This window comes from Panthera uncia (assembly GCF_023721935.1).
Source record: "Panthera uncia isolate 11264 chromosome C1 unlocalized genomic scaffold, Puncia_PCG_1.0 HiC_scaffold_3, whole genome shotgun sequence".
Lineage (NCBI taxonomy): Eukaryota > Metazoa > Chordata > Mammalia > Carnivora > Felidae > Panthera > Panthera uncia.
Window position 1 is genome coordinate 46,428,619 of NW_026057584.1, and position 14,642 is coordinate 46,443,260.

The following is a 14,642-nucleotide window of genomic DNA, read 5'->3' on the forward strand; positions in this document are numbered from 1 at the left end:
GTGGCAAGTTCTAACAGAACTCAGTCAAGGTGAAATGCAGCCAGCTTTGGCTGCTAACAATGTATTCATACAGCATATGATCTCTGTCTGTTCAGGCTGCTTCTTGCTCTTGTCTCAGAATAAGAAAGGAGTGCTGCTTTCCTGGGGTATGCTATTTGAGAAAGAAAGTAACCTAACACTAACTGCAGGCGGGGTCAGAGTGATGTAACAGGAAGCTCTGATGTTTCCCTTCTGCTGCTGAGCACATACAATGTGACAACACTTCCAATCCACTCAGAACAACCCTCCCTCTCCAGCAGAGAGTATCACCTCCTGATTTAGGATCATCAGGCTCTGTTCACTGGACCTGACCCTGCCTGCAGGATTACATTGCAAAGCTTTCACTCTTCCCCACCTTGCCTGGGGGTAAATCTCTTCTGCGGAATCTCAGAAAATCAAATTCCATCCTAAGAATATTTCACCAAGAATTTCCTTAGAAGCTGTGCTGGGTAAGTACACTATTCAGAATAAATATATGTATCCTGAATAGTATTCTCATTTAGTTTGGCAATGTTCCTACTGTGGAATTTAATGACATTGAAATAATATTGAAACATATTCTCATTTATTTCACATTTTAAAGAAACTACAGTGTATTACTCCCAAATGTATACAAAATCTATTACTACTAGATGTTATTATGCACAGTGATATTCTAGAAGATAAATTTAGCAAGTAATAAAAATCTAAATGGATTAAAAAGCATACTTCTAAACAAATATCTTAATCAGGGAACAATGCCTTTTAAAATTAGCTCTACTATTAGCTAAGCTTAAATTTTGACAGCTGGAAAACATTTTCCCCCCAGGAAGGGTCTTTAAACTTTTTATACAGTTAGTACTCTGAGAAGGGGGGGGAGAAGAATAACTACTTATGGGGTCTTGGAGTCTCTGCAAAATTGAACAAAATGGAGAATTAAAAAGAAAAGTAATCACTTTGGAATTATTATTATATGTGTCTTCTATTTGCCTTTTATTTGCACATATATCTCTGGCTATTGAACTAATAGAATTTTCACTGTTCATTGTGGCTAGATGTGCTTAAGTCTCTCTCTTACTAACCCTGAATTGTTTCCGCTGTATCTGATCAGGGGGTGGGCTACAAAAGAGAAAAAATCCCAGCTAGGATTAAGAAAATGTTATTTCCACATTAAGTATAATTTTACAACTCTTTAGCTAACAATGCATTGCTTCAATTTCTCTGGTATCTCTCTGCAAGCTTTTGGGGGGACGGCGTGAAATAGAGATAACTGTGAATAAAGAAAAGTGACAAAGTTTTTCCAAATAAGTATAGCAGATTATTAAACAGAGAAATTAAAGTGTGTATTTTTTAAAAAAGAATTTCCAGAAAAAAACTTACAGTAATGTTGAGATGAAACATCTGTTAATGCTTCCTTCACCAGTATAGACTGTCCAGGACTATTAAGAAACTATTGCCTACTTAAGTGTTGGTATAGAGATGTCACAAATTTGTTACTAAGAAAAATTAGATGTCAGATTTGGGTTCAAATTATATTGATTGATATAATTTACTTATATAAAAATTAAGTGTCAGATTTGGGTTCAAATTATATTGATTGACATAATTTATCTGTGTCTATATTCTTTCTTACCTATGTAATTATACTGTGCAGAATGTCCTTCAGTGGAGAAATCCTGTACTTAATCACCCATAATCTGGCACATTAACAGTGTACAACAAACTTATTCTGAGTAACTCCCTCATAATTTTCTACTCAATTTTTCCACAAATTTCTCCAAATAATGGAAACTTCAATTAAGCCTTTTATTTTGTGATTCTTAAAAATATTGTGGCTGATTTCCTATCGCCTTTCAACCATTAACTGTTTTGAATGCCCTGACACATGCGTAGAATTAGAAAAAGTGTTTTTAGAATGTGACTTTGTAAATAGCCATTAGGTAATTAGGGAAGGAAATGAAAAGAACACATTAAATGCCTAATCCCATGCCATGGGTTAGTAATAAAAATTAAAATAGCATTATTTTTAATTTACATTATTTTCTTAGAAGGAGATATTATATTAATATAATATTTTTAATAAGGCACTCCCCACACATATCTAATTTTTATTTAATTGCTAACCAAAAACCCATAATTTTCTTCCATAACAATTAAATTTTTGTTAACTGTACTAATAGTGTGGTTTATAATTTTTATTTTCAGAAAATACTGTTGAGAAACACTAGGTAACGAATTTTGAAGGTCATTAGGCAAAGACTTATTATTTGAGAAAATAATTGAACATTTGAAATAAGAACTCATATTATTATATTCTAAATTTTGTTTTCTTTAATGATAAGAGAGTATCAGAGGATCAATGCATGCTTTCAGCCATAAAGAATTCACTTATTTTTCTAGATGCTATGGGATCGTAAAAGCAATGCAGTGTCTAAGGCCAGTTATAAATATGGAAAATGAAACATAGGGTTGAGAAATTGTAAGAATAATGTGAGTTAAAGTCTGTTTTACCTGCAATATTCAGTTATCTTTAAGAGATATGCTTTTGGTTACCACTACAAGGTCTTTCCTCCCCTAATATATATTAGCACATTCCAAAATATTGTTTTATTAAACTATGTAAAAATGTTAGAATATATAAAACTACTCATTCAATTTGAAAAAAAGATTGGGAAAACAGGAAAATAAAAAAGAAATTAGAATTGATTCTGTAGTTTTAAAAATGATGTTAAATGAATGACCACCGTGTATATACTTTACCTACTGGTGATGCCTAGGATACGTTTAAATGGAATCAACACCCTAGCATATTTATGAGAATCTTCACATTCATCGTATATATTTACCATTATTTTGTACACACCAAATTTATTTCAGTAAGAAATTCAAAATAATATTAAGACAAAAAAAGATGATTTTATATGCTTTATGCTAATGTGGATAAATTATTTGATAAACTCATAAAACTAATCAAACTTCTGTTAATAGTATTAGTATATATTTCTAACTTACATCATTTTTGTAACAACTATAACACTATGTTGCTTTCAACTTTTCTCTCCATGGTTAAAATTTGATAGTACCTTAATTTTTAAGAATTATCTTACAGATATTTATACAAAAATTAACAAAAAAAATTAAAGGATCAAAATATACATTCATGAAACAAAACTGATTTTATACTCTATGTATGATTTTGAACACAGCTTGAAAAAATAATTCTGTTTTAGAGATATCATGATTACGATACCAACTTTTCAAAACACAAATATATTCAAAGGACATTATTTGAAGTCATTGGCTTTATTCTCTATCTTATCTTTGTTTCGTATTCAGAGATGCTATTAACCCCAAAACATAAGTTATATCATTGCAATGGTGTTAATGAAAGACACTCAGAGTCAAATTTGTAACACCTCTGTGTTCTTGACTCAATCAGACTATCAGAGAATACACTTAATATGAAAAGCCAGTACCCAGCTATATAAAACATTTGTCTGTATCTGGGTTTAAAGCCCACGCATGAACCATAAACATTTATAATTTCTTAGGAAAGCTCTCTTTTTCTACCAAAGTACTTCTACCCTGCTGCATTATTAAATTATTTCAAAAAATCTGTTCATTTAATATAAGAAAATGTTTTGATGAAGTTATGGAAAATAAGAATGTACCAGAAACACAAGATCAGGGTTACATACCAACAAGATATTTCAATCATTTTCCCATTTATTCACATAAACAATCATTCCTATCCAAATTCCTTCATCAATAGCAGTTACACACCTCAAAGTATCTTGGGACTCCTGGGGGCGGGGTCAGGCAGTTAAACAACTGACTCTTGATTTCAGCTCAGGTCATGATCTCACAGTCATCAGAATGAGCACCGCATGGGGCTCTGCGCTGACAAAACGGAGCCTTCTTGGGATTTTCTCTCTCCCTTTTTATCTGCCCCTACTGCACTCTTTCTCTCTCAAAAATAAAATAAAATAAAATAAAATAAAATAAAATAAAACCTTAAGAATAAAAAGTATCTGGATGATTTTCACGCCTTTGATTTACCTCCCTGTAATTTGGTTCATAACTTGGAAGATGTATAGTCTTAATTAGTATAAAATCGAAGAAGTAAAATGCAGACTGCATTTAATTGTACAGTTTGAAATGTAAATACTGAGCTAGTGTGATTTAGGAAGAACATATAATTAGATATATGATAATTAAGTCAACAAACCTATTTAAATAACAGGAAATATATTTTCATACATTATATTGCCATTTCGTTTAAACAGGAAAGTCTTCAATAAATCTAGATTATTATTTTTTCATGTCTAATTAGTATTATAATATTGTTCATTAAATCAGATTAATAAAATAATCTGCATTTTCCAGTATTTGTGTAATCTTAAATCTAATTGTTTTTACTTCAATAAATTATTTTACCAAAAAAATGAAGACATGAATTTAATTTTTAACAAAACAATAAAAGTCTTATTATTATTTAAAAATAAAGTAGAATCACTTACTGTGAACTGAGTTAGAGTCTATGTTTATTAGATTATTAGTACTAATTATCAGATGATAAATTGCAAATATTTTCCTAGAACCTGTTTCCTCCTTTTTTTACCTTTAAATTAGTTTGTTTACCTAGAAGAGACAGTTTTATACAATATATTATCATTTGCAAAATAGTCAAAAGAGTGTATTCGTTTTTAAAATGTAAGACTTTTATCTTTTTATTACTTCATGCTTTTAATTAAATATATATATTTTTTACCTTGGTATCAAAAGGGCAAAAAACTCAACCCAACACAGACATAAATAAGTAAGCAAAATAAATAAATAAATAAATAACCAACCTATCTCTATGGTATCAAGGCTATACTATAGCTCAATGCTTTACTGAGGTTGTTGGATAGAGTCAAATTTTCAGAGACATCGTATTCCCCTTAACATGGGAATATATTTTTTAATTAAAAGATGCTAATATGGTATAAACTTTTATATAAATCTGTCATTATTTCCCTATTCAGGTTTAGGTTAATCTAAGCCCAACCAGGTTTCCATAAAACCATGGTGACTCCTGAACATGTCATTTGGTCTATTAAATAACAGTGATACAGTGAAATGGCAACTATGTGGTTTATAAGAGTGCTGCTTCTCCTCACAGATTAGTCACATAGAGGTTTATTAGCATATTTGGGAGCACACGGGTGTTTTATCAATCAAAACTAAAATAAATTTGTTTTATATCCAAGTATCAATTTCATAAATTCTACAAATGAATATTAATTGAATCCATATCCATTGATTAACATGAGACCAAATGTTGTTTAGATATTTTGTGCATAAACCTCAATTTTGCTTCCTTTCCAAGGATAATATGAAGGGAAAATGGGAACTTTGGTAAGTACTAGAGAAGAATAAATTATGTTATAAATGAAAATAAGGAGGATTAAAGCTATGGGAAAAGATGTCATCAGTACAAAATGTGTTTTTCTGTTTTATTTTCTTGTTTTTTTAACTCTAGTTGTTTTCAAATGTGAGGCAAAAGAGCAGACTTGATTTCACTTAGGTAATGGAAACCTAATATTAGACTTCCATGTTTAAATGTTTTATTAATCAGTCTACATATGTCTTTGAAAATTTATTTTCAATGAAGTTTTTTTTATTTTAAATCTTTCTTAAAATGTGCCAATATACTTTTTAGCTAAGGCAAAAAATATAACCTATGCATTTGTATTTTAGAAATGTAGTTATAATCACTGTTTGAAGCAACTGCCTGGAATGGAGTCTACTTCAGACAGTATTCATGTCATATACAGTTAGGACATCGCTACATTTGAAATCTGTTAAACATAATTTCATTAAACTCCCAGTTAACTAACTAAAATGTCTTGGAACTTGTCAGGTTTATTTTCGTAAATGTATATATTTATTGTCAGCTTAATCCTCTGGTCCTTGACATTATTAGATGAAGATACATTATTGAATGCACATATCTTAATATCCCTGAGGCAAAAATAACATCATTTATTATTATTGTTGTTGTTATTATTATTATTATTTTGCCTCAAATAGGAGTGTCAGCCTTCTCTGCTGCAGTACTCTCTCCCAATGTCAGCAGTGGGTGAATTTTTCCATACTGCACTTATACAAGAGAACCCCTTTTTAAAGGATGGCTTGCTCTGTTGAGATTATTTAGTTAATTTCTTTGAGGACTTGCTCTGTGCCATGTATATATATTGTTAGTTACTCGTATATAAACTCATTTAGCCTTCCCCAAAGCCCCAAGAAATACTATTATCATTATTAGTATTAGTATTAGTATTTGCAGATAAGAAACATCAAAAACAAGAGAACTTTTAAGTAATGTGCCCAAGATCACAGAACTATTCAAGTGGAGGTACCAGGAACTGAATCCTGGCAATCAGGCTCCAGAGCTCATGCTCTTAATCACTCTGCTTCCCTTTCCAATTCGTTGCTGGTATCTAGTCACCCCTAGTGTGAATGGATGCTGTTCCTAGAACCTTAGGTTTTAAGTGCAGATATATTGTGAGTTTTGTTCTAGTTTATCTCAATAAAGTGAATATCACAATTAATAAAGGAAGTCAGATAAATCTTTTGGTTTCCCAGTACATGTAAAAGTTATGGAAACAGTATAGTGCAATAGCATTATGTTTAAAAACAACACATATGCCTTAATTAAAAAATACTTTACTGCTAAAATATACTAAACATCATCTGGAGGCTTGAGTGAGTTATAATCTTTCTGCTGCTGGAGGGTCTTGCTTTGATGATGATGGCTGCTGACTGATCAGGGTGGTGGTTGCTGAAGGTTGAGTGACTGTGGCAATTTCTTAAAATAAGTCAATGAAGTTTGCTGCATCCACTGACTCATGAATGATTTCTCTGTAGCATGAGATACTGTTTGATAGCATTGTACTATAGTAGAACTTCTTTCAAAATTGGAGTCAACTCTCAAACCCTGCAGCTGCTTTATCAATTAAGTTTATGTGCTATTCTAAATCCTTTGTTGTCATTTCAACATCTTCACAGCATCTTCATCAAGAATAGATTCCATTTCAAGAAACCACTTTCTTTGCTCATCCACAAAAAGCTCATCTGTTAAAGTTTTATAAGATTAGAGCAATTCCATCACATCCTCAGTCTCTACTTCTAATCCTCTTGCTATTTCTACTACATCTGCAGTCACTCCTCCACTGAAGTCTTGACTCCCTCAAAGTCATCCTTGAGGGTTGGAATCAACTTCTCCCAAACTCCTGTGAATGTTGATATTTTGACCTCTTCCCATGAATCATGAATGCTCTTAATGACATCTATAATGGTGAATCCTTTCCAGAAGGTTTTGGTTTGCTTTGCCTAGATCCATCAGAGGAATCACTATCCACGGCAGCTGTAGCTTTAGGGAATGTATTTCTTAAATAATGAGACTTGAAAATACTCCTTCATCCATGGGCTGCAGAATAGATGCTGTCTTAGCAGGCATGAGAACAATATTAATCTCATTGTACATCTCCATCAGAGGTCTTGGGTGACCAGATGCATCGTTAGTGAGCAGTAACATTTAGAAAGGAATCATTTTTTCTGAGTAGTAGTTCTCAACAGTAGGTTTAAAAAATTCAGTAAATGATGTTGTAAACAGATGTGCCATCATCCGAGTTTTATTGTTCTATTTTATAGAGCACAGACACAGTAGATTTAGTATAATTCTTAAGGACTCTAGCCTTTTTGGAATGGTAAACGAGCATTGGCTTCAACTTCAAGTCATCAGTTGCCTTAGCCCTTAACTAGAGAGTCAGTCTGTTCTTTGAAGCTTTGAAGCCAGGCATTGACTTTTCCTCTCTAGCTATGAAAGTCCTAGATGACATCTACCTGTAGGAGGCTGTTTTGTCTACATTTATAATCTGTTGTTCCATGTAACCACCTTCATTAATTATCTTAGCTAGATTTTCTAGATAATTTGATGCAGTTTCTGTATCAGCAGTTGCTGCTTCACCTTGCACTTTTATATTACAGAGATGGCTTCTTTCCTTAAACCACATGAACCAACCTCTACTAGTTTGAAACTTCTTATTCAGCTTCTTCTCCTCTCTCAGCCATCATACAATTGAAGAGAGTTAGGATCTTGCTCTGGATTAGGCTTTGGCTTAAGGGAATGTTGTGGCTGGTTTGATCTTCTGTCTAGACCACTAAAACTTTTTCCACATCACCAATAAGACTCTCTAGCTTTCTCACTCTTTGTGTGTACCCTGGAGTAGCACTTTTAATTTCTTTCAGGAACTTTTCCTTTGCATCTACAACTTGGCTAACTGATGCAAGAAACCTGGCTTTTGACCTATCTCAGCTTTCAACATATCTTCCTGACTAAGTTTAATCAATTCTAGCTTTTGATTTAAAGTGAGAGACTTGTGACTTTTCCTTTCATTTGAACACCTAGAGGCCACTGTAGGATTATTAACTGGCCTAATTTCAATATAGTTATATCTCATGGAATAGGAAGGCCCATGGAAAGGGAGAGAGAAGGGGGAGCAGAGAGAATACACACACTTATTAAGTTCATCATTTTGTATGGGCATGGTCAGTGGTGCACAAAACACTTGCTATTGGTAATAGGAAAGAACACTGATCCCAGATCACCATAACAATATAATAATAATAATGAAAACATTTGAAATATTGAATTACCAAAATGTGACATAGAGGCAGGAAGTTAGCAAATGCTGTTGGACAAATGGTACTGATAAGCTTGGTACATGCAATGTTACCACAAACCATCAATTTATAAAAAATGCAGTATCTGAGAAGCACAAGAAAATGAAGCACAATAAAATGAGACAAGCCTGTACATAGTAGGTAGAATTTGCAATTGGTAATTTCCCATCTTTCTGTATGCATTTCCTTCCACTATGTTCCTTCATCTATACTTGCTTAACCCTCACCTTCCTCTAAACCAAATGCCCAGTAGTTACTCTCTAGCCTCCAGTAGTCAAGAGTTGCTTGAAAAACAAAGATTTTGAAGAATTCTTTCTTCTTCAGAAAACCTCATGTTTGCTATTTAGCCTTCAAGCAATTGGATGTGACCCATACACATTATCTAGATAATCTCCTTTATTTAAAGTCAATTGATGGTAAATGTCAATCACATCTACAAAATAACTTTACAGAAACATCAAGGCTAATTTTTGATCCAACAACTGGCCACCATAGCCTGGCCAAGTTAACACATACAATTAAACATTGCAAGCAGTTAAGGGCATTCATCCATATTTGCTCTTTTTTCCCAAAAATTATTTAGGTTTTCAAATTTTGGAAACTCTTCAAACTTTCTGCTGGAATGATAGTTGGAATTACAATGAATTTATTAGTTGAATCAAAAATTAGTAATGTCTTAAAAATGTTAAGTCATCCAACTATGAGCAAGATAGAAATTCTCCAGTTACTCAGGGCTTTTTGTTTGTTTGTTTTTTTGGAAGGGGGTAGAATCTGATTTGGTTCTTTTTTTTTTTTTTTTTTTTTTTTTTGATTTGGTTCTAAATGTAGGTAGAAGAAATATTTAAAGCAATTATATTATAAATGAGGGAGACTAAAAGGATATAAGTTTTCTACATTCCACCCCCTCCTGCCACAACGGTAGCATGTTTTTCCCCTATATGGTTCACATAAGACCTTCCAAGATTGCTCATCCTTTTATGAAATTAAAGTCTGTTCTCTTTGCAGTATATTTTATCTGGGGAACTTTCCGTTCATATCAGAATTTAATACTGTCAGAGAACAGTTGTATTTTAAGTTATATGACTTCTTGCTATTAAGGAGTGCTAGGGTTAAACAGAATGATCCTCAGTTTAGCAAACACTCACAACGTGCCAGGCCCAATGCTAGATGTTAAAGGTAAGCAAGACAGGACCCCTGCTCTGGACAACATCAGCTCCACCTCAGTGCTGTGTAACAGTGCCGATTAAACTATAAACTCTTCATCTATACTGCTGGCCACCACTCTACTTTTCATCTTGTCATAAGATCAGGACTGAATGCCTGAGCTAGAATGTTTTGTAAAGTGACAAATCTTGATAAATCATATATTTTCTGTACATATTTATTATATTTGGGAAACCTTGGATTACAGATGAAACATTAAAAAAAAAAACCTGAAGTAAAAAACAGTCTAACGGATTCTACTTAGCTCACAATTGTATGTGCTTTGGCTAAGATATTCTGAAATCTCTTATTTTCAACTGCTTCTAATGTAATTTGGAACTTTCATACTTTAACAGAAAGATTTCCTTGTATCTAAATCAATTACAGATATCATGATTGGGTATCAGAAATTGTTTACTTTTAAGAGAGAAAGAATGTGGTTAAAGAAAGATATCCTTAAGAATAAAGCTTTGAAGCATGATTGGTTTCATTAATTTGAACAGGAAGGGCTTCAAATGAGATATGAGCAAGCGTTAAAGTCTAGAACAAACTGACAGGGGTAAAGTCCATAAAATGATTTTCCTAAATGTTGTTTAATATTTTTATTAATTGAATTCCTCACATGAGTTAACTTCCTTAATTATACATTTTCCAAAAGGATTTCCTGTGCTGTGCTCCATGTTATCAGTTCAAAATTATTAGAAAACACTTACTGAGTCTTTTTGCTCATAAAATTAATACATGTCCATACTTAATGAACCAGATTCCAGCCTACTTCCTTCAAAATAAATACACCAAAGTTAACAAAGAGTTTATGTTTGAGTCATTGTATAACTCAAACACCCTTTAAAAACCCACTAATTACGTGATTCTTCAGATTAACTCTGAAAGCTGATTATTCACTAAATTCTCAAGTGTCATAAAAGACTACATATTTAAGGTTACAAAGTCTCAACTATATCACTTCTTGTATCATCCTTACCATTAAGGACTACATGTTCAAAACTTTTCATGTTACATAGCGCTTCTGAAGCTAGAGTCCTGAATAAGCTAAATAAATCGAGTTAATGGGTTTCGAACTTAGAAATAGGAGATTCCAGCTCATTGTGTCCTCAGAGGGTTTCATTAAGTATAACCACAATTTAGGTCTTGAAATAGCATCTGCTTTAAAAAAAAAAAAAAGATTAGATTTTTTAGATTAGATTAGAAATCTAAAAGATTAGATTTCTACATTTAGACAACATCCCACTCCTAATTACTCAAAATCATGTAGACTTCAAGGATAGTTCTCCATTCTGGCCTATGTTTTTGTTCCCAGTTATAACTGCATAGTTTTATAATCATGGAAGGGACACAACCTGTAAATATAATATGTGAGATTTTCTGTCTTTCCTATCAAATCCAACTTGAATAATTCTTTAGAATTAAATTTGTAGTAAACAACAAAGATCGTTGTGCATCATATTTATTGATACAAGATTATAATAGCAATTAATGAAAGAGTACTCATTTGAATGAACTAAGTAACTTTTTGAGTTTATTATATCTCCTTTACTCTTCATCACATACTCATCATTACAGCACCTGAATAAAAACAAAATGAATAAATAAATAATAAAATGTTAATCTTTATTACTGGTGGGCCTATAGTTCCTGGATTCCAGGCTTTAGTATTTCTTCTTTCTTCATCTCCAGGCAAATTTATTTCTTATTAAAGAGGTAAATTCTGATATCAACTGGCATAAAATTAAAGGAATGCAAGCAAATTATCTGAAACAAGATTAAAAATTATCTGTGGGTTTCTTTTAAAGAACATAGAATGCTCTTTTCTCAGAAATCCATTGCTGGCCTTTGCCAGATACAAACTTCCCTATAGCCTTTGCTCAGATACAAACTTTTTTCTGAAACCTAACCTATTTAAACACAGCTACACCTACATGACCATAACCCTTTTGCTCATTGTCATTTATTTTTGTGTGTCCTAGCTTTTACCTAGAACACCAATCACATTGCAACAAATCATCAACTACAATTTACATATTTTCTGTGTTATTGTCCATTTTCTGTCCATTATCTCTAAGCTCTACAAGTACAAGCACTTCTTCCTGCTTTTTTTCCCCCACTAATATATCCTAAGCACCTAGGTAAGTGCCTACACAAAGTAGGTGCTTAAAAATTTCTTAACAAATGATTAATGAATGAATATGTTTCTTTGTATCAGTCTCCACGGAAAACTAGAGACTCTACGTGATTTTGTCTGCAGTATCCAATAGATTCTAGAGCTGAAATTTTGAAGGTGTTGTAAACATATCCCATGGCCGAAGAGAAAATACTCAGAAACTAATTATCATTTTGTTATTCTTAGGTCAACCTAATATTTATTCCTCCACTGCCTTTGTAAAGGGAAATAAATTAGTAAAGATGCTTTTCTGTAACGTAGTTAGTGTTCAGGTTTCACTGAATTCCAAGGAGTGACCTCTCAAACTAGGGTAAATGAGAAGGTTGCTTGGTATTTTAGCACAAAATGTTGAAGCATTTCCCCAAATGGCCAAACAATGGCTGAATTTGGCAGAATTTCTTGTTGAAACTGGCAGACCTGCCAACTGTTGCCTCCCAACAAATGTCTTACTCCATTACTTATTGCCTTTCTGGACAATAACACTAAAATGTCTATAGAAGGAGAAAAAAACGCAGCAGTGGAATTGAGAGAAAAGCAAATCAATCTTTTAAAAAAATACATATTGCAAAATAGAAATTCTGTTTAATTTACAAAAACTATACCGCGTTTGATAAGTGATGAGTTATGCACTTGAAAATCTACAATTTATCAACCTTTTAAGTGTTGATTTATAAATATTTAGAGATAATTCTAAAAAGAATGCCAACTGTCAATGCCCTTTCATCACTGTATAGCTTTTGAAACTTTCTAAATGTAAAACCAAAGGACTATTTTATAACGTGAAATACATATTTATCATTAAATTAAGACATGATTTGTTTGAGAGCATCATGATGGATTTTCACAAAATACATCTTCTGAATTGACTCGACTCACAAATTATAACAACACTTGTTTTTCTAATGTAGATTCTCCGTGTGTTGAGATTCATATAGTAAATTTTATTTTCTTTTAAAACTGAGGGCTAGTCATTCATTCACCTAGAAATATCATAATTAGGTTTTTTCTTCTGAGCCCAGATATTCATATCATCTATGAAAATGATAATTTTCCTTTGAGAAAGACTGATTCTCAAATTATGCTCATAGTATTCAGAGAAAATATGTATATAAAATGTGTTGTAGTTATCTTACTGTCTTTCAACATATTATCTAATAACTCACTGACTGAACTTTAAACCACAAGCAACAAGACTATTTGGATTAAACAACTCTCCATTTTAAAGGAAGTCTTGCTCAAAACATAAAAGTAAATTGTCAAATAGCTTCTCGTTTCAACCATCCTTTCCTATGCTTTAACTCTTTGAACTTCCTGACACTGTTGGATATGGTCATTATCAAATAATGTACTTATAATAAAATTTTTATTACAAAACATAAGTGATAACAATGCCCTTTAATAAACTGTATTTTTTTAAGGACTAGCCAGCATTCAATTTATTTCTGGTATGTTTATAGATAGCACAGCAAACCAATATTCTGCAACACATTTTCTTTGTCCCATGTAGCTTAAAATAGACAAAATTAATAATAATAAAATAAAGCTCAGACCAACAGAGTGACAATTTTTAATCTAGATGAGCTTGATGAAAAGGTGGAAAAGGCACTTAAAAATAAACTTTATATCAATAAAAGCCCTGACAGAATTTTAAATTCAAGTACTTTGCACTAAATTAGAGTACAGGGCAGCCTGGCTGGCCCAGTTGGTAGAAAATGTGGCTCTTGATCTCAGGGTTATAAGTTTGAGACCAAGTTGGGTGTAGACAAAATAAAAATAAATTGTTAATAAATAAATAAATACTTTCAAAAACCAGAGTGTGCAAATGACTAATTTCTTACAGTGAGCAGACATACATCATACGTTTTGAAGCTAGTATCTGTCCTTACAATGACAAATAGATATTCCCAGTAGTCTTTTTTTTCCCCCAGTAGTCTTATTCAGAAAGAAGCAGGGCCAAAATATTTGTTCTTTCTCATCTAGATTCAGCAGACACCACATATTGTTGAGAGCCTTTTCTAATAATGCTACCTTTAAGATGAAAAAGGCTGTTTTGAGGTTTGACTAATTGCCTGATGTAAAAAGTTGCTGTTGATTTAAAATAGTTTCACTAAATATTATAATTTGCTCTCCACTGCATAGTGGATTTGAATATATATCTTAATATTCATATATATTTTAGTAATTGTTAATCTTTTCTATCTGCTAGATCACCTTGACTGTGTTAAGTATCTCTATTCCAGGAGATTGATAGTAACACCAGAGACATACAATGTGAGCCTAAGCATAAAGGAATCTTAAATCAGTTTTGTAGTTCATGATGTTGTCCAAAACAAATGTTATTAACAGTTCCATAATTAGTCCTATTTTAATGAATTCCCCTTTCTAACTGTCCTCACCTCACCTCTAACCTGTCCTCACCTTGGAGTAAATCCAAAACACTGCATTTTGTTACATGTCTGGTGACAATGTCTTTGGTAAATGGCAAGATGAAGGGTTTGGAGATTCACCCAGA

At 32.4% G+C, this 14,642-nt stretch overlaps 1 protein-coding gene across 3 annotated transcripts in view; it reads left to right on the forward strand.

The window, feature by feature from the left end:
* The first annotated feature begins 243 nt into the window (after positions 1-243).
* Positions 244-14,642, forward strand: part of CALCRL (calcitonin receptor like receptor) — a 103,675-nt gene continuing 89,276 nt past the window's right edge. The window contains exon 1 of one of the 3 annotated variants that reach the window (XM_049615367.1): positions 244-488. The gene's annotated coding sequence lies outside the window, so the exon portion shown is untranslated. The remainder of the gene's footprint in view (positions 489-14,642) is intronic. The other 2 variants (XM_049615366.1, XM_049615365.1) reach the window with 2 other exon arrangements.